Here is an 18,940-nt window from a genome sequence, read left to right as displayed (position 1 = left end):
ATATATGAAAAGCCCAAGGGTTGATTTTATTGAAATAGAAAAGATACATAAAGGTTGTATGAGAGGCCCCAATAGAGACATCTTGCCCATACAATGTCAAGTACAGTAACTCAAAAAAGATACAGAGAAACTCAAAAAAATTTAAAACATGCAGAAAGCGAAGTAGCTCAACATCTCTTCGATGCCTACTGCTCGTGCGGCCGCACCTTCCAGGCGTTGCCTCTCGTCCTCGGGCTTTCCTAATGGTCTCAAGGCTTTCCTACTCCACTGCCCTCGCCGGTGATAACCCCGCCAAACCCTTCGATGCTACAGTGGTTCACAAAAGCAACTCTCATTTCCACCTCGCAGATAGTCCGAAGATCCCGCAGATGTACCATGATTTTGTTGCAGGACATGAAAATTACAATCTCATCAAAAAAGTAAAGAAAAAGGCGGGCAAACTAGCAATATTCTTCTCTAACACTGAAATTTCAAATTGTGCAGGAAAATACAAATTTACACTAGTTGGAAAGTTCCAATTAAGTCACTCTAAGATGTAGATTATCAGGAAAGTTTTTGAAAATTTCAAACTAGTTTGGGCTTGACGGGTGGGTGTTTTCGACGGATGACATGTTATGATACAGTTGAGCATATAAGAAGATTACACAAGGATTTTCTTAGAGAAATTTATCACGATGGAGGGCAATCACAAAAAATTGCTCAAATGGACCCTTGATTTTGATCCCAGTCAAGAACCCCCAATTGCACCTATCTGGTTCGCATTACCTGAACACAAGTTTCAATTCTTTGACTTACCTATTTTATATGTAAATGAGATTATCCTTAAAAAACCTTTACAGATAAACATACCTACAGTTCATTTCTCAAGGTCCTCTATTACAAAGATTTTGATTGAAATGATTATTACACTACCAGATGTAAAAGAAGTTTAGTTTGGCTCTGCTCATAATGGTTATTGACAAAAAATCATTATGGAACAAGAATATTATGGAACAAGAGAATCTTACTACTGCAAGCACTGCAAGATGTTTGGACACACGCAAGAGAAACATTTCATATATATATGTAGAAAGGAAGATTTTTGAACATTATGTATGAAAAATTACTGCTCCAAAAAAATTCCATTCTACAGACCAGTAAGTGCAATATCAGGGCATAAGTTGTTTGTTACACTATTTGCATGTGGCATGAATATCCATTTGATAACAAAAAGGAGACTACAAGAATCACAAAGCAAACTTAAAGGTCTTAGAGGCTCGAAATTACTTTTATCCAAGATGGATCGGTATCCATGTGATTCAAACTTAATGCTCCTTTAATTTATAATGTGAACCAAGTGACGCGGAACTTGAGTTAGGGTACTGTAGCAACCAAAGTACCACAAACGCGGTACTACAATAGCTACAGTACCGTGGACCCTTTTTTGATCCCTTGCCTTTTCTATTCACTTCATAATTCTATTTTCTTCATATACTAATTCCTTCCTTTTTAGTAAATGTAGTTTGATGTTTTAGGGTTTATCTTTTCTTCTTCCTAATTTCAGAATTATGTCTAGCTTGTTGGCAGTGGTTATTTTCCCTTCTAGAGTTGTATTCGACGACGAGGGATACTTCGGCTATATCTCGTTCAAGATGGTGACCTTCTCCATAGGTTCAAGAGGTGTCCTGGTTGTAGCTCGATCTCGAAAATTTATCCAATTCAACTCCTATGAAACCCCTTTCCAGCCATCCCCCTCGCTGTTGCAGTCCCCAGATAGCCCTCCCCTCTGTTGTCTCTCAGTCCATCACCCTCCCTTCTACTGTCCCGCAGTCCATCGCCCTCCTTTTTGTTGCCTCTCGCTGTCCCAACCACCTGCTTCGTTGTACCGGACCCCCACCCTCATTATCGCAGCCCGCCAATCCTCCCTTTTGTTTTTCTACCCCTGCCCGCCATTTGGCATCACAGTCGTAGCCCCAGAACCCCTATCCCTTGCTATCATACTGTTGTCATGCTGCTTCTACTTCTCGTTTACTGCCACCCAAAATTTGTTCCTTGTTACAACCGCCACCTTTCAAACCACCAACCAACCATCGGAATCATCAACCAACACTTCCAAACCCCTAACGACCACAATCATCACTCTTGGATCCGCTTTAATTGCATTTGTTAGCATTGTGTGTTTATTATATTTACTTTTCGTTGTGATCATGTAACCTCTTATTTGCTTCAAATATTAATATTAATTTTTCCGTTGTGGTTTGGGTTAACTCCGATATCATTTGGTATCAGAATTAACATAACCCTAGTCCTATCTTAGAGTTCCAAAGAGGAAAAGACGTCATTGATTATAGTTGACCCCATGCTAGAGATTTCAATTGATGTAATATTCTGATTATTCTTGCCCAAATCTTCCAAGAAGCCCTGTAGTCATATCACCTCCTATGCAACCTCTGACACTGTTATATACTCAGCTTCTGTATTAGACAACGAAACTGTCTTCTGCAGATTAGAGCCTCATGATACTGCAGTGCCACCAAGAGTGTAAATATAGCATGTAGTATTCCTTCTAGTATCAATGTCTCCCGCTATATCAGCATCAACATAGCCTTGTAACTCTACACTATTTCCTGAGAAACACAAGCAAGTTTTTGAAAAGTCTCTTAGGTACCTAAAGATCCATTTCACTGCTTCTCAATATTCATTTTCAGGATTACTCATGTATCTGCTAACTCTCCCTGCATGGGCGATATCCGGTCTGGTTCCTCCTCTAACTTGGGTGATTGATTCTTATTGAGTCAAAAGTGACTGCCCAAGGGTGTCAATTGGTTTGGTCTTATCCATATTAAACCTGCTAAGTACCTTTTTCACATACTCAGTCTGAGAAAGTCTCAACATGTCTCAAACTCTATCTCTGACAATCCTCATGCCAAGAATTAGTTTTACAACTCTCAAATCTTACATTGCAAAATGCTCTGACATTTGCTCTTTCAGATTATTGATCTCATCAATATTAGCCACTGCAATAAGCACGTCATCCACATATAACGATAGAATAATATAAGAACTGTAAAAATGTCTGACATAGCAACAATGATCTGTCTGACATCTGTTGTACCCTACACTATGCATGAAATTATCAAATTTCTTGTACCACTGTCTAGGAGCTTGCTTCAGGTCATACAAGCTCTTCTTTAGTCTGTAAACTAACTCTTCATTTCCCTGTATCAGAACCCCTCAGGTTGGTGCATTTAGTTCTTCTTCCTTGGAGGAAGTTCTACCAACTCCCAAGTCTGATTCCGTAGCAAAAAATTCATCTCCTGCTTAATGACAAGCTCCCACTTGCTCAAATTTTCATCTTGCAAGGTTTCTTCAAAACTTTGCGGTTCTCCACCATCTGTCAGCAGGATATAGTTTAAAGTTGAAAAATAACGCTGTAGAAAACGTCTAGTCCTTTTTGACCTGTGAACTATAGTTGTAGAAGTAGCCGGATCTTAAACTGACTGTGAAACAATAGGAATGCGTGCTCCAGACCCACTCTCCTCGTCACCTGCATCTTTACGTTGCACTGTGACTTCTGGTAAATCATCAAACCTTACCAACTCAGATTCCTACAATGTTGTTTCAGAAATTGTACTAGACTTGTCCTTATACATAACTTTCTCATTGAAAATCACATTTCTGCTCCTTATGATCTTTCGATCCTAATCATCCCACAAACAATAACCAAATGTCTCATCTCCATAGCCAATGAAATAACATTTCTTTGACTTAATCTCAAGCTTACTATGAGCATCGGGATTAATGAATTTAAGATGAGAAAATTTGACTTATTTTCCACTACAGACCACCTCAGACAATTCACAATATAATGGAACAGATGGTCCTCTATTGATCAAATAAACTGCAGTGTTGACCGCTATTTCCAAAAAAGTAAGTAGTAGTCCGGCATGAATCTCATACTTCTAGCCAGCTCAATGGTCATGTTCATGCGATCTGCAACACCATTTTGTTGTGGTGTCCTTGGAATGATCTTCTCCATTCTGATGCACTGAGCTGCACAATACTCCTTGAACTCATAATCAATGTACTCGCCACCATTATCAGATCTAAGAAATTTCAGCTAAAATTTTGCCTCTGTCTCAACCACGATCTTCCAACTCTTGAAGAAATTAAATACATCACATTTATACTTCAAGAAATAAATTGATATCTTTCTTTTGTGATCATCAATGAATGTGACGTAGTAACGAGAGCCTCCAAGAGATGTCACTGGAGAAGATCCCCACAGATCTGTGTGTATAAGATCTAGTTTTCTTGCTTTTGGTGTCCTGCAACTTCTCAAAAAACTGACATTCCTCTGTTTCCTCATAATGCAACTTTCACACATGCTGAGATCAACTGACTTCAGTTCTGGTAACTTACCTCTGGAGTTAAGTTCTTTCATACCCCTCTGACTCATGTGACCAAGTCTGCAATGTAATAACTCTATTGTGCTCTCTGCAACAGTAGTATCAACATTGTTAATTAAACCAGTAATCATATATAGCGTACATGTTTTCTTACCCTGAGTTAGTATCAGTGCTCCTTTAGTAACCTTCCAGGTGTTATCTGAAAACACTATTGAATGTCCAAACTCATTAAGCTGCCCAACAGAAATGAGGTTCTTCTTCAGTTCAGAAATTTGTCAGACCTTTTGTAGAGTCCACTTGTTCTTGTTAGGAAGTGTGATGTCAATGTCTCCAACTCCTACCACATTCAAAGTTTTTCCAACTATCAGATATATTTCCCAAAGTCACCTGCAACATAATTTCGCATTAATTTCAGATAGAAAGTTGTATGGAAAAAAACTCTTGAATCCAGTATACAGTCATCAACAAAGCTATGAACTTCTAGCAGTAGTACATCATGTGTTTCTTCAGTTGTCACATTTACGCTGTCATTCTCCGTCTTCTTGGGATTTCTGCAGTTCCTCTTTATATGGTCAGTTTTGCCACAATTCTAGCAAGTTGCTTTCTGACAAGGACTTGACTTGTTCCTGCCTCTGTGCTTTGGTTTTAATATTCCTCTGTTTGAGTTCTTGTCATGTGATCTCAATATGGAATCAACATTTAATGCTGAACTCGAACCCGAGGCCTCGTCAGAATCTTTCCTACGCACCCCCTCAGCGAAAAGCAAATCACGAATATCATCATATTTCAGTTTAGATTTACCTGCAAAAATACTGACAATCATTCTCATGGCTTTTCAACTATTTGGCAATGAAATCAAAAAGATCAGTGCACGTATCTCATCATCAAATTCAATTTCCACAGACAATAATTAATTTATGATAGTATTAAAATCATTAACAACCCCAAATTAGTAGTCTACACCTACAAAGAGTCTCTTATACTCTCTTTCACCTCAACCCCAAACACTAATCATATCACAGCGAAGATACATGCCCGGGCCTACCTGAAAGGAGACGGCGACAGATCTGTCGACTTCAACGAAGATATGCAAATATTGAGGATGAAACCCAATGGGAGATTAACCTCAATTGAGATCAGGAGAATCAAATAGAAGAGATGAGGATTTGAATCCCTTTCACAGGGAGGAATTTAGTGATGCAAAAGACCAACCACGATGCTTTGGAATCCAGTATCAGAGGAGACCGAGAGAAGAGCCAACATACGAAGAACAAGAGAATCGGAAGATAAAGCAAGAAAATGACATGCGTCAATATTTCGTATATTTTATGCTTTAATTCTTGGGTAGTTTCCATAAGGACTAGCACGCAAGGCAGAGCAACCAGCCTTATGGACATTTTTCAGCAAGGCGTGACCATGGCCACTTTTGGTGTGTAGTTTGGTCATGCTAGAGAACTAGCATGGTCTCGCCAGTTCAAAACGTCCGCAGATCGCACCTGGGCGAGACCATGCATCCCTTGAAGTGTGGTAACGCCGCCATATCTTGCTGTGAATGGAAGAAAATTTTTTGTATTAATGTGGCTGGGTTTGGAGAGTTTGATTGAGGCTTATAAAAGGATATCAGGGCTCGATTTGGAGAGATCTTTGGAGAGTTTTCAGAAGTTGGAGGCTAGCATTTAAGAGGGTTTGAGAGAGGTTTGTTTTTCTTCTCGGGAGACACTTTTTCTCTAGTTTTTTATTTCATTTTCTTTGTTGTTTTTGAGAGGTTGTATGAGAGACTTATTTGCTACTTTTTTCAAGAGAGAAAATTCACAAATCAGTGAGTATTGTTTTTTATTTATAAAGTTGTTGCTTGTCGTTTGTTTTTCATGGATTTTCATGTGATTTTCTTACGTAATATAAGTAGCTAAATCTCTTTCTTGTGCCTATGTGATTAGTGGATAGTTTTCAGATTATTTTCTCTCGACATGTTTCTCGTAATATGTTTTCCATGTATTTGACATCAATTTTATTGGTTAACCCTCTGGCCTTCGTTTACACCTAGCTTGGGCAGCTAAAACGTTAAAAACCTATCGTGATCTACAACTTTTGCCGTTGTATAGCGGAACAATTGGGATAACCGTGAAATCCTATTAGAATTGGCATATTTTAATTTAGGTGTTGCAACTAAGCAAAGACATAACCTATCGTGATCTACAACTTTTGCCGTTGTATAGTGGAACAATTGGGATAACCGTGAAATCCTATTAGAAAATTTAGGTGTTGCAACTAAGCAAAGACATATGAAAAACGTTGGGAAATGCCATAAGGTTAAGCAAAACTTAACGTTATGGGATTCCAAATTTTCATATAACCTAGGCACAAGCTTAAGAAGAAACATCGTCCGGTTGACAACAATCACATAAGAGAAACTATTTGAAAAATATAGTCAGACACTGCACCTGAATTTCAGAGACACGATCCTCAACATCTTGAAGAAACCTAAGAACTTTTACTCATGCTTTTTGTTGTTACTATTTTCTGTCAGCTTTGCTAAATTTAGGATTTTTTATTCTTCGATTTTTATGATCACGCTCAACTAGATTAGAAAGCTAATAAGATGTGGACTCACCGATTTAGAACTGATCATAACTCATTTCTCCGTCGAAAAAATATGCAGTACTCTTGCAACCCGCTTACTACTTTACACGTACAATTGCGTAAAGTGGTCGACCATAAATTTTTTGACATCGTTACAGAGGAATTAGAATTAAGAAAATTTCTAAAATTAAGAGAATTGTAGTTGAACTAGAAATCTAGGTTCGACATTTTTTGTTTCATTTCTGCATTTTTATGCTTCATGTTTTTTTTTACTGCTTGAGCACTTGTATTGTTCTGTTGTTTTTCTTGCAGGTGTTGGAAAGTTAAAAAAATAGAAAAAATTGAAAACCCAAAAAAAACCAAAAAAAGGTATTTTTGCTTATAGTTTTTCTGTATTTATTTTCTACTTTTTGAGCCTTGTTGAGTGTACTTGTGTATTGAACTGACTCGTGCTTGTGTGTGTGCTTTGGAGTCGGTCTATTGTTGTCTCTTTCTCGTATCTAGGATCACCTGCGTGTGAGTCTCACACTCTCACTTGTCTTCTAGTGTATGTGCCGAGGTGCAAGCACTAACTTAGCACCTATTGACCTTAAATTGAGCAAACATATAGGCGACATAGGAGAGCTCTCACTGAACCTGAAACACCCTTAGGAATGGCTAACCGTCTGGACCTAGCCATGAGACCCCTTAGGAATTTTGCCAAATCCACTGCTAAGGAAATTCATATGAGCATCAATTACCTCATAGTAGATGTCAATACAATTTGAACTAAAACTTGTCATTATCCAAATGGTGCAGCCAAATCAGTTTGGGGGGACCAACTGAAAATCCAAATTTGCACTTAGCAAACTTCCTAGAACTCTACGCCACATTCAGGCCTAACGGTGTCCCCAGTGACATCGTTATATTTAGGCTTTTACCATTTCCCTTGAGAGATAAAGCCAATGTGTGATCCATCACTATTTGGAATGACTTAGCTCAAGAATTCTTAGTTAAGTAAATCCCTCCATCTAAGATAGCCAAACTTAGGAATGGCATCACGTCTTTCACACAAATTGAGGGAGAGAACATTTTCGAAGCCTGGAATAGATTTAAAGAGTTGCTAAGGAAGTATCCCCAAAATGATATCTAAAACAATTAAAGAGTTGCCAAGGACCTTCTATAATGGGTTTGTAGATTCCCTTAGGTCCCTTATAGATGTTGCTGCAGGAGGATCACTGATATCTAAAACAATTAAGGAGGCTTATGACTTGATTCACGAGATAACAACCAATAGTATTCAATGGCATGTCGAGAGGGTGCACCCTAAAATGGTAGCTAGTGTGCATCAATCCGATGTCCTGTCTATCCTAGCAAACCAAGCTGCCATATCTAAGAAATTAGATAATTTTTTAGATAATCTCACTGTAAATGCATTGCAGGGGGCCACCTCAGATTAAGGAGTCGGGTGATAAGACCTTAGAAGATCCTACAACCTCAATCTTAAAAGCCTCGAAAGCATGAGAAACCAGAACCAGTTCAACAACACTTATTCAAATATCTATAATTTTGGTTGGAAACAACACCCTAACCTTCAATGGAAGAATAATAACCAGTACAATCGGGGGAAAAGTAAACAGCCCAGTTGCGCAAGGACAGAGATCAAAACAACCCCGTGGATTTAACCAGAACCAGAAGCTAAATACTTTAGAAGAATTAGTGAGACAGTTGCATTTGATAACACAAAGTCATGAGCTAGCAATTAGGAACACTGAGAGATAATTGGGACAATTAGTCAACAATTTCAATCAAAGAACCTAGGAGCATTCCCAAGTAATACAAAAGTAAACCCCAAGGAGAAAGGGAAGGAGCAGGTGCAGGCAATTAAACTGAGAAGTCGTGAGGATTTAAACGAAACTCTAAGAGTGGTGAGAGCCCCAATAGAGGTGGAGTCGTACTTAGAAAAGAAAGAAAAAAGACCTGCTAAAGAAGTATAAAAATCTGCATCACCTAAAAACAAAGAACCTAAGAGACTTCCACTCTCATTCCCTCAGAGATAGCAAAATCAAAAATTGGATCAACAGTTTTTTAGATTTTTAGAGGTTTTTAAGTTAATTGGGTTTCTAGAAGGTAACTATAACTACACCTTTTGCAGAGGCTCAAGATCAAATGTTTAACCATGTTAAGTTCATGAAGGATGTGCTGACCAGAAATAGGAAGTTATGGAATGGAGAGAATGACAATAACAGAAGAGTGTAGTGCAATCTTGCATAAAAATTTGCCAAAAAAATTGGACCCTTGTAGTTTTACCATCCCTTGTTTCATAGGAAAGTAATTTGCTGGAAGGGCCCTTTGTGATTTAGGAGCAAGCATTAACTTGATGTTACTGCCAACTTTCAAAAGAAATGAGCTATGAGAGGCTACCCCCACCACCTTGAAGCTATAGTTAGTTGACCGGTCCTTAGCCTTCCCCATGGATATCATTGAGGATGTGCTGGTAAAAGTGTGTAGCTTCATATTTTCTGCCGACTTTGTAGTCTTGGACATGGAGAAGGATAAGATGATACCCTTGATTTAGGAACTTCTTAGCCTGATAGATGTGCAGCAGGGGAAATTGACCATTGGGGTGAATGATGAGGAGGCAACTTTTGATATCACAAAGTCTATGAGATTTCCTTAAGATTTAAATGACAATTATTGCTTTAGGATTGACTTAATGGATGGGGTCGTCACTAGCAAATTTTCTGAAACTGTGGAAGCTGGCACAGCAGAGCAAGAGGAGTTCGAGGATGTTAGTGAGACACCTAGTGTTGAATCTACCCTACTTGTAGACGGGGGCCCTAGAAAGTTTAGAGAGAGGTTTGAGCGTTTAAAGAAGACCCAGCACACCAAGCTCCTAGCACCATCCAGAGAGATAACCCCTGACCTAGAACTGAAAGCCTTGCCCACTCACTTCAAGTGTGTCTACTTATGAGGGTCGCCGACCTTACTTGCCATCATCTCAGCTGAGTTGAGTGTTGAGTAAGAAGACAAGCTCGTGAGAGTGCTTAAAGCCTTTAGGAGGGCATTAGAGTGGAACATAGCATACATCAAAGGAATAAAACCGTTCCTGTGCACGCACAGAATTCTAAACGAAGAGGGACATGTATCTATAGCTAACCCCCAAAGAAGACTGAAGCCTATTCTTACGGAGGTTGTGAAAAAGGAAATTTTGAAGGGGAATAATGCAGGAATTATCTATCCCATCTCAAATAGTGTTTGAGTCAGTTTAATCCACTGTGTACCCAAGAAAGGAGGAAAACAGTTGTTGAAAATAATAAGAATGAGTTGATACCCACAAGGACAATCACGAGGTGGATAATTTGTACTGACTATAGAAAGTCGAATCCTACAACTAGGAAAGATTATTTTCCCTTGTCATTTCTAGACCAGATGTTGGATAGATTAGCAGGGCATCTTTTTCACTATTTCCTAGATGGTTATTCAAGCTACAACCAGATCCCCATAGCCCCTGAAAACCAAGGCAAGGCACTTCCACCAGCCCCTCCCCATAGCCCCTGAAAACCAAGGCAAGGCACTTCAACCAGCCCCTAGGGAACCTTTGCCTTTAGGAGGATGTCATTTGGACTATGAAATGCCTCAGCCACTTTCCAATGTTGCATGATGTCCATCTTTCTGACATGATAGAGATCGACATTAAGGTTTTTATGGATGATTTGTCTGTGTTTGGTAAGCAATCTTAAAAAAATTTGCAAATGTAAGAAAATAAATTTAGTGTTAAATTGGGAAAAGTGTCAATTCATAATGACTGAGTGGATTGTCCTGAGACACAAGATTTTTTCGAGAGGGATGATCGTTGACCCAGCCAAGATTGAAGCGATTGAAAAATTGCCATAACCCAAATGAGTTAGGAGTTTCCTAGAGCATGTTGGATTTTATAGACATCAAGGACTTCTCTAAATCACAAAGCCTTTATGCCAATTATTAGAAAATGACATGCCCTTTCGTTTCGATGAGGCTTGTCTAGCTGCGTTTGAGACTCTTAAGGCCAAATTAGTCACTGCACCTGATTGGGAATAGGAATTTCTTATTGAGCTGATATGTAATGTTGGAGATTATGCAGTAGAAGCAATTTTAGGATAAAGACGAGACATGATTTTCATGATATTTACTATGCCAGTAGGACCATTAACAAAGCTCAAATAAATTATACCACCACTGAGAAGAAAACCCCGGTCATAGTATTTGCACTTGACAAGTTTAGATCCTACATGATAGGGAACTGTGTCATTTTTCACACCGACCATGCCGCTAACAGATATCTTGTAGCCAAAAAGGATTACAAACCCCGCTTAAACTGATGGTACATTTGATGCAAGAGTTTGATATGCAAGTCATCGATAAGATAAGTATGAAGAGCAAGGTAGTTGATCATTTGTCTCGACTCAAAAAAGAAATATCAGATGATTCACTACAACAACAACAACAACAAAGCCTTAATCTCACTGTGTGGGGTCGGCTACATGAATCCTTTTTCTCCCTTGTGTCCTACTTAGAATCATATTTTTATTTAGTTCTAATAAGTTAAGATCATTTTTTATACAAAAATCTCAAGTCTTCCTAGGTCTACCTCTGCCTTTCTTAACATAAGTCGAACCTAAGACATCTACTCTCCTAATCGGATCATTAGATGGTCGACGTTCAATGTGGCCGAACCATTTAAGATGACTCTAATTTTGTCCGTCACTGAAGCTACACGAACCCTATCACGAAGATATTCATTTTGCATTTTGCCTCTAAGCGTAAAGCCACTCATCCGCCTAATCATTCTCATCTCGACAACACTAAACTTAGTATTATGCTTCTCTTTTAAATACGATGAGTCACTATTTGTGATAAATGATTATTTTCCTGAAGAGCAGCTCTTCACCATTTTGGAGGAGATTACTCTGTGGTACGCTGACATTGTGAATTTCATTGTTAGTGGGATCGTTCCTTACGATCTAACCTACCACCAGAAGAAACTATTCTCTGATAACAGATTCTACTATTGGGATGAATATTTGTTCAGGAGATGTAAGAACCTGTCATTGCAAGGGGTCAATAATATCATTGGGGTCTGTCATGATTATGAATCTGGGGGGCATTTTGGTGGATTTAAAACTGTACGCAATATTTTACAATCTAGATTTTAGTTGTCCACTCTTTTTAATGATGTAAATAAATATGTGAAAGATAGTGATAGATGTCAGAAGGTAAGGAATATTTCTCAAAGAGAAGAAATGTCCCTTAACGCTACCTTGGAAGTTGAAATTTTTTATGTTTGGGGAATAGATGAACTTTTCCACCTTTATTTGGAAATCTTTATATCAATGTAGCAGTAGCATATGTCTCTAAATGGATTGAGGCAATCGCTTAGCCCAAATGTAATGCTTACAGTGTTTTTAAGTTTTTTAAAGAAATTCAGTTTTAGCACATGAGGAACACCTAGCGTTATTATAAGTGACCGGGTAGCCACTTTTGTATAAAAAAAATGGAGACTTTAGTTTCAAAAATTTAGAATAACTCAAAACATTGCTGCTACCTACCATCCCAAGACCAGTTGATTAACTGAAGTTTCTAATAGGAAGATTAAGAGAATCCTAGAGAAAATTGTAAACCCAAGCAGAAAAGATGGTTCTCTTAGATTAGATGACACATTATGGGCCAAAAAAAATAGCTTTTAAAACCCCCATAAAAATTTCACCTAATAGATTGATTTTTGAAAAATTCTACCACTTGTTAATAGAATTGAACGCAAGAGTTATTGGGCAATTAAAGAACTTAACTATAATTTGAAAATGCGGCAAAGAAAAAATTGCTACAATTGAGCGAATTGGATGAGCTTATATTAGAAGCCAATGAGAATGCTAAGTTTTACAAGAAAAAGATGAAAATATTGAATGATCAGAAGCTATTTAGGAAGGAAATTCGCCCTGAGGAAGAGGTTTTGTTGTATAAATCAATATTAAAATTGTTTACAAGAAAATTGATGTCTAGGTGGTCAAGAGCGACCGTTCACTGTAGTAATGGTGTATTTATTGGGGCAGTAGACATTCAGGATAGGAAAACAAATAACATTATCAAGGTCAATGAGCAAAGATTAAAACTTTACCAAGGAGGAAAAAGTAAAGAACATAAGGAAGTCCTGAGGTTTGAATCACCCTTATAATAGAACTAGCATCGTCGGGCTGAGGATGTTAAACCAAATACTACATTAAGAAATAACCCAAGCATTATCTAATATTTAGAGTCTATTTTTGTTAGTTTCTTATTGAAATTTGATTCGAATTTGAATTTTGTTGTGTTGTTTTCATTTGTGAATCTTCTCCTATCATTTTATGTGTTTTGGAGTGTTGTTACAAGTCTACCAAGTGCTGAGATGTGTTAAATGGAGCTCGAGGAGCGAAATCGACGGATTGCACAATACCATAACTAGGTGTAGCCACATCTAAAGATGGCGTGACCTTGTCGCCCAAAGAGAAGATGGCATAATTACGTCATTATCAGGTGTGGTCATGACATCGATTCACGCTTCACGCCTACATAGCCACGCCAGGCTATTTAAAGTCGAAGCTTGGTTTTCTTCTCATTTCGATCACTGCTCATTTCGCCCTTGCCCTAGTAGCCTAAAGCTCGCCAGAATTTGCCTACGAGCAGCAGATCAAGTGTTGTAGGCTAGATCGAGATGCACTCTGCCATTGGTAAGCCTTTCCCTTAATCTTCTTTCTTTCTAGCAGTAGAAAGTTGTAGGTGGCCGAAATTTCAATGTGCACATCACAAAAATCGCTCCACCACATCACTGGATCTCGCTTCTTGTCTGATTTCACCTTCATGGCTCCTAAAATACATGGAAGGAGAAGCACCACCTACGACAAGAAGCGGTTTGTGAGCCTAGTCGCTACAAAGAGGTATTCTAGCCTTGTTGTTAAGAAAAAGCTCATATATGAACGAGCATTCCAGTTTCTGAGTGGGTATATTTAGGTCCAGATAGCACATAAGGGGTTGGAGGATTTGGCTTATTTTTTACAACCCATCATAGTCTCGTTGGCTCGCAAGTTTTATGACAGCAGACAAGAACCTATGAATAGACAAGTCTTTGTGCGTGGGAAGCTCATTACGTGTGATCCCACCACTATTAACCACATTTATGAGCTTTATGATATTCTGAATTATGGGTACGCTAGCCTCACCTCCTCTAATTACCAGGAGGTCATTAGTTACCTCACTAACTCCATAGGCCAGTGGAGAAATCGCCTTGTGGATGAGGGGGAAACCATTGTACACTTTCCACTTACCCGCCTGAACCAGCCCTCACGAGCATGGAACTACTTTAAAGTGGCTAGGTTGCTTCCCACCACCAGCCTGACTGATGTGACCAAGGAGTTTATCGTTTTAAATTACTGCATTCAGAAGGGCAAGATTGTAAATGTTGGGTTGTTGATCGACAAATCCATAGTTTATATTGCTAGAGCACAGTCCATGATACGCTTAGGACATCCCAATTTGATTATTTCCCTGTGTGCTAGGGAGGGACTTTATGGGGGAGATGACGAGGAGCTTCTGCAGCTTTAAAAGCCCATCACCAACATTTTCGTACATTTATATGCCTCACCCACTGCTGCTTCACCTGAGCGAGGGGAGAGTTCCTTGAGACACAATACCACTGAGTCACATGAATAAACTCTTTCAGAGTTTACCAGAGACATGAAGAAGCTCCTGATGCTTTAGGGGAGCATTGCCAAAGATGTGAGGGAGATTCAAACCATACATGATGGGATGACTCGAGAGTTGGACAATCTTCATAGACAGTCGGCATACTATGCCAGTCAGCAGCAGAAGCAGTACGATTACACTCATGAGCGACTGGGATCCTTGGAGGGACACTAGGACTAGGGTCCAGTATCGCCACCCTCTCTTTGTGATTTACAGCCCACGACATGAAGAGATGGATGAGGGTAACCCAGACCAATAGAGTTTTCTTGTGATTTGATGTGGCTTGTTGTGATTATGGAATTGCTTGTTGTGCGCTCTGCTAGCTTGGATTTGCAGTACTTTATTTCATATGTTATGTTATTACAATTGTTGGATGTTTCATATCATGATTGTGCTCTTTTGTGCGCCCTACTTACAGTCTTTACACTCTTATCCTATCTGCTACATTTGTTAGTTTATTTTCGCATACTTTGATTGCATGTTACCTGCTTCCTTATTTTTGTTGCTAGTTGATGTAACTTACTTCCTGTTTCTGCTATTATGTTCTGTTGAGACAATTTCATTGGTATGTTGAATGGTAATCGAGAGAAGGAAGTTCACATAATATGCTGCATTAAAATAGTTATATTACTTGCTACGATTTCAATTTTATGCCTAAATTTATGAGTTAGCCCCTCAATAATGAAAAGTAAGAATAATATTGAGGCAATATGAATTTCACTAAAAATTAAGATGGAAGTGTATGATACTAGTCTTATGCCTAATAATATTTTCTTTCCTCCTAAAGATAGAGTTCTCTAATATTTAAAGAGGTAGGACTATGAGACTCATTATTAATCCAGAGTTTTTAAACCTTACTGTTTTATTTCAACGGGGATGAACCTTAATTTGACTAGATTTATCTAAAAACTAAAGATCATAATAAGGAGTGAGTAAGCATATATACTAGAAAGACTAAATTCTAAAAAGAAAAAAAAACAATTTGATGCTTAACCAAAAATAGTAATTCTTGCATGCCTAAAAATAGAAAAAAAGAAAAGAAAGAAAAAAATATATATTCATAAAAGAGCTAAGAGAAAATAAAAGTAAAAAGAAAGCCTAAAGAAGAAGCTTGAGGTTAAGCACGATCATACCTAAATCTGGTTTTCTAGCCTCTTCCCGATGTCAAATAATTCACTTGTACTTTTATTAAGATCTTAGGAACTTTATAAATTCATGATGAATTAAGGGAAAGTCTATTGTTATAATAAGAATTAATTGTTTAACTATTATTGGAGAAATAATGAAAATTGTAGCCTCACTAATCTAAATAATAAAGAGTTCTTATATTTAGCAAGAGGGAAATAAAGAAGGTTATAAAATTTTATTACTCAAAAAAATCAATACTTAAAAGCGGAAGTAATAAAAATCATGAAAAATTCACTTTTTCACCATTAACAGACTAAGATTTTCATAAGAAAAAGGTAACTCATTTTCTAGAAATCTGAGTTGTCATAAGCATTACTTGAGAGGAAGGAATGTGTATGTTTGGGGGGATTGGCATGCATCAATTTTTCGTATTTTTTATGTTGTAATTCATGCAAATTTTTTCCTTTATTTTATGATTTTACATTTTTGGAAGGTTGGTTATGTGTTTCGCAAGTTCCAGAAGCATTAGCATGCAAATCAGAGCAAAACAACATTATGGAACATTTTTCAGTCTGGCGTGGCCATGCCAAGCAGAGCACGCTAGAGATCAGGCGTGGGCACGCCAGTTCAAAACATTTGCAGATCGCCCCTAGGCATGGCCACGCCTTCATATCTTGCTACGAAAGGAATGAAATTTTCCATATTAATGCCTCTAGATTTGGACAGAATTTGAATGAGGCTTATAAAAGGACAGCATGGCTTGATTTGGAGAGAGCTTTGGAGAGCTTTCAGAAGCCTAGGGTTTGAGAGGGTTTGAGAGAGCTCTGCCCTTCTTCTTCTCGAGAGAACGGAACAGACACTTTTGCTCTAGCTTTCTCTTTCATTTTCTATGTTGCTTTTGAGCAATTGTATGCAAGAGTTGTTTGCTACTTTTTGCAAGAGAGAAGATTCACAAATTAATGAGCGTAGTGTAACGATTCAAATTAACCCTCTTGCCTTAATTTACTCCTAATCCAACCAGTTTACAAGTTAAACCTATCGTGATCTACGACATCTGCCCGTTGCGTAGTTGAACGATTGTGTTAACCGCAAAATCCTATTAGAATTGGCATATTTTAATTTGGGTTTTGCAACCAAGGAAAGGAATCTGAGAAACACTGAAAAATGTCGTAAGATTAAACAAAACTTAACGTTACAGGGTTTAAAATCTTCTTCTGACTTAGGCATAGGCTTAAGAAAAAACATCGTCCCAGGTTGACAACAATCATGTCGGAGAAACTATTTGAAAAATATAATCAGGCACTACATCTGAATCACAAAGGCACGATCCTAAACCATCATAAAAAAGCATAAGAACTTTAGTTCTTGCTTTCTGTTCCTTCTGTTTTCTGATAGATTTACGATTATTACTCTTTTGTTTTCCTCACACGCTGAACTAGGTTAGTAAGCTAGAAAATTGTAGATTCACCGATTCGGAACTGTTTTTAACTCATTTCCCTACGGGAACAATACACGGTATTCTTGCGAACTGCTTACTACTTGACAAGTATAATTACGTGAAGTGGCCACCCGCTTTGCAATGATTTTGCGGCCATCAAAGATCTAACGTCAGTTCCTACCAACTTACTACAGATATAAAATTCAGACGCTAGCTTCAGAAGTGGAAAGATTATATCACCGGGCAACCACAACATCTTACAGGCAGCGCTCAGGGACTTACAACCAGATTACACCCAGAACAACATCCAAGTTGATCCCTTCTGAGAAAAAGCTGAGTTAGAGTGGAGAACAGGAGGAACCAATCTGCATCTCTAAATCTGTCCCAATCAAGAAGTGTTGTAAGTATCACGGATTTTGGCATGTTCAATCAGATCGCACAACTAGGGGGTGATCTTTTTTCACAAAACATGGTGTTCTTAAAATATTGGGTAATGACGCGGTGGACACTGAAGGCGGTGAGGACACAAAGCAAGAGGACCAGTTTCTATTTGAAGAGATAAACGATGATGCAGAAGAAGATATTGACTTCATAGAGGGTTCTCAATTTTTAGCCAACAGAAAGAGACGTAATTAATTCCAGTTTACCCTAAGATAGAGATACCAGCTCAAGTAACAGTAGGTGCTTTAGAAGAAAATGACTCTGATGTAAGGAGCATTCTTACAGAGTACGAGATTATAGTACCTCGAGCTAGCATTTTGCAGGCATTGAGATGAGCATCAGAAGGACTTGCCTTGGATGTCCAAAGCTATCATAAGTTTGTGAAACTGGTATCAACCACAGAACAACACCGGATAAGAGAAATTCAAACCATTAAGATCCATAGGCTCATCCTTGAGTTGTCTTTATTGAAGGACATCACACATGTCAGAGATGAGACACTTTTGCAACACATCATATGGATTACATTGAGTTATTCAGATATTAGATTCAATCAAGCATGGTACCCATCATTAGATTTCAACATAGAAGGGACGAATCCCATCCTAAAAATTTGTTTAAGAGCTTGATGGGGAAGAAAATTCTTCAATGAGATTCAGTTCCTATCAGTGAAGAAGAAGAGGTCTCTCCCAAGTGGTTGCTAGTGAGAGTGGTGTGGGCTACTCAAGATTTCACCCCAAAGTTGGCTTCTCCCAAAATATTGGTTTATCAGCAACACTCTGCCCGACACAAGTAAGTGGAAGAAGAAGGTTTCAGATTTATGGGTTCAAGAATTACATTATAGGAACCTAAATGTATATGCAGCTTCAGCTTATGATATGCCAAGAGAAAATACATATTTATTCTATAAGAACATGTTGCGGAATGGCAACACTTACACGATCGACCGCCCGGGAGATTGCAATATCTCTACTAATATCAACGTGGCAAACTTGACTCTATGCTATATGGAATCAAAAGCTACAATGAATGAAATCGAAGCTCCCCAAACCCCAGGAGATTGACGGGGGAGCTCGGGTCTCGGTAATGTAGCAGCTACAGTACCGCATACCCATTTTTGATCATTTGTATTTTCTATTCCCTTCGCAACTCTATTTCCTTCCTATTCTAATTCATTTATACAATTAGTACTTAATATATATATATATATATATATATATATATATATATA

The 18,940-nt window shown here is 38.2% G+C and overlaps 1 protein-coding gene across 7 annotated transcripts in view; it reads right to left on the bottom strand.

Annotated features, from left to right (window-relative positions):
- The window catches only part of LOC110036148 (protein ALWAYS EARLY 2-like), a 119,404-nt gene that overhangs the window by 43,617 nt on the left and 56,847 nt on the right, over positions 1-18,940 (bottom strand). The window lies entirely within an intron of this gene.

The sequence above is a fragment of the Phalaenopsis equestris genome, unplaced genomic scaffold (assembly GCF_001263595.1).
Source record: "Phalaenopsis equestris unplaced genomic scaffold, ASM126359v1 Scaffold203097, whole genome shotgun sequence".
In the NCBI taxonomy this organism is placed as follows: domain Eukaryota; kingdom Viridiplantae; phylum Streptophyta; class Magnoliopsida; order Asparagales; family Orchidaceae; genus Phalaenopsis; species Phalaenopsis equestris.
Note: the sequence above shows the minus strand (reverse complement) of the source record. Positions and strands in the feature narration are given on the sequence as shown.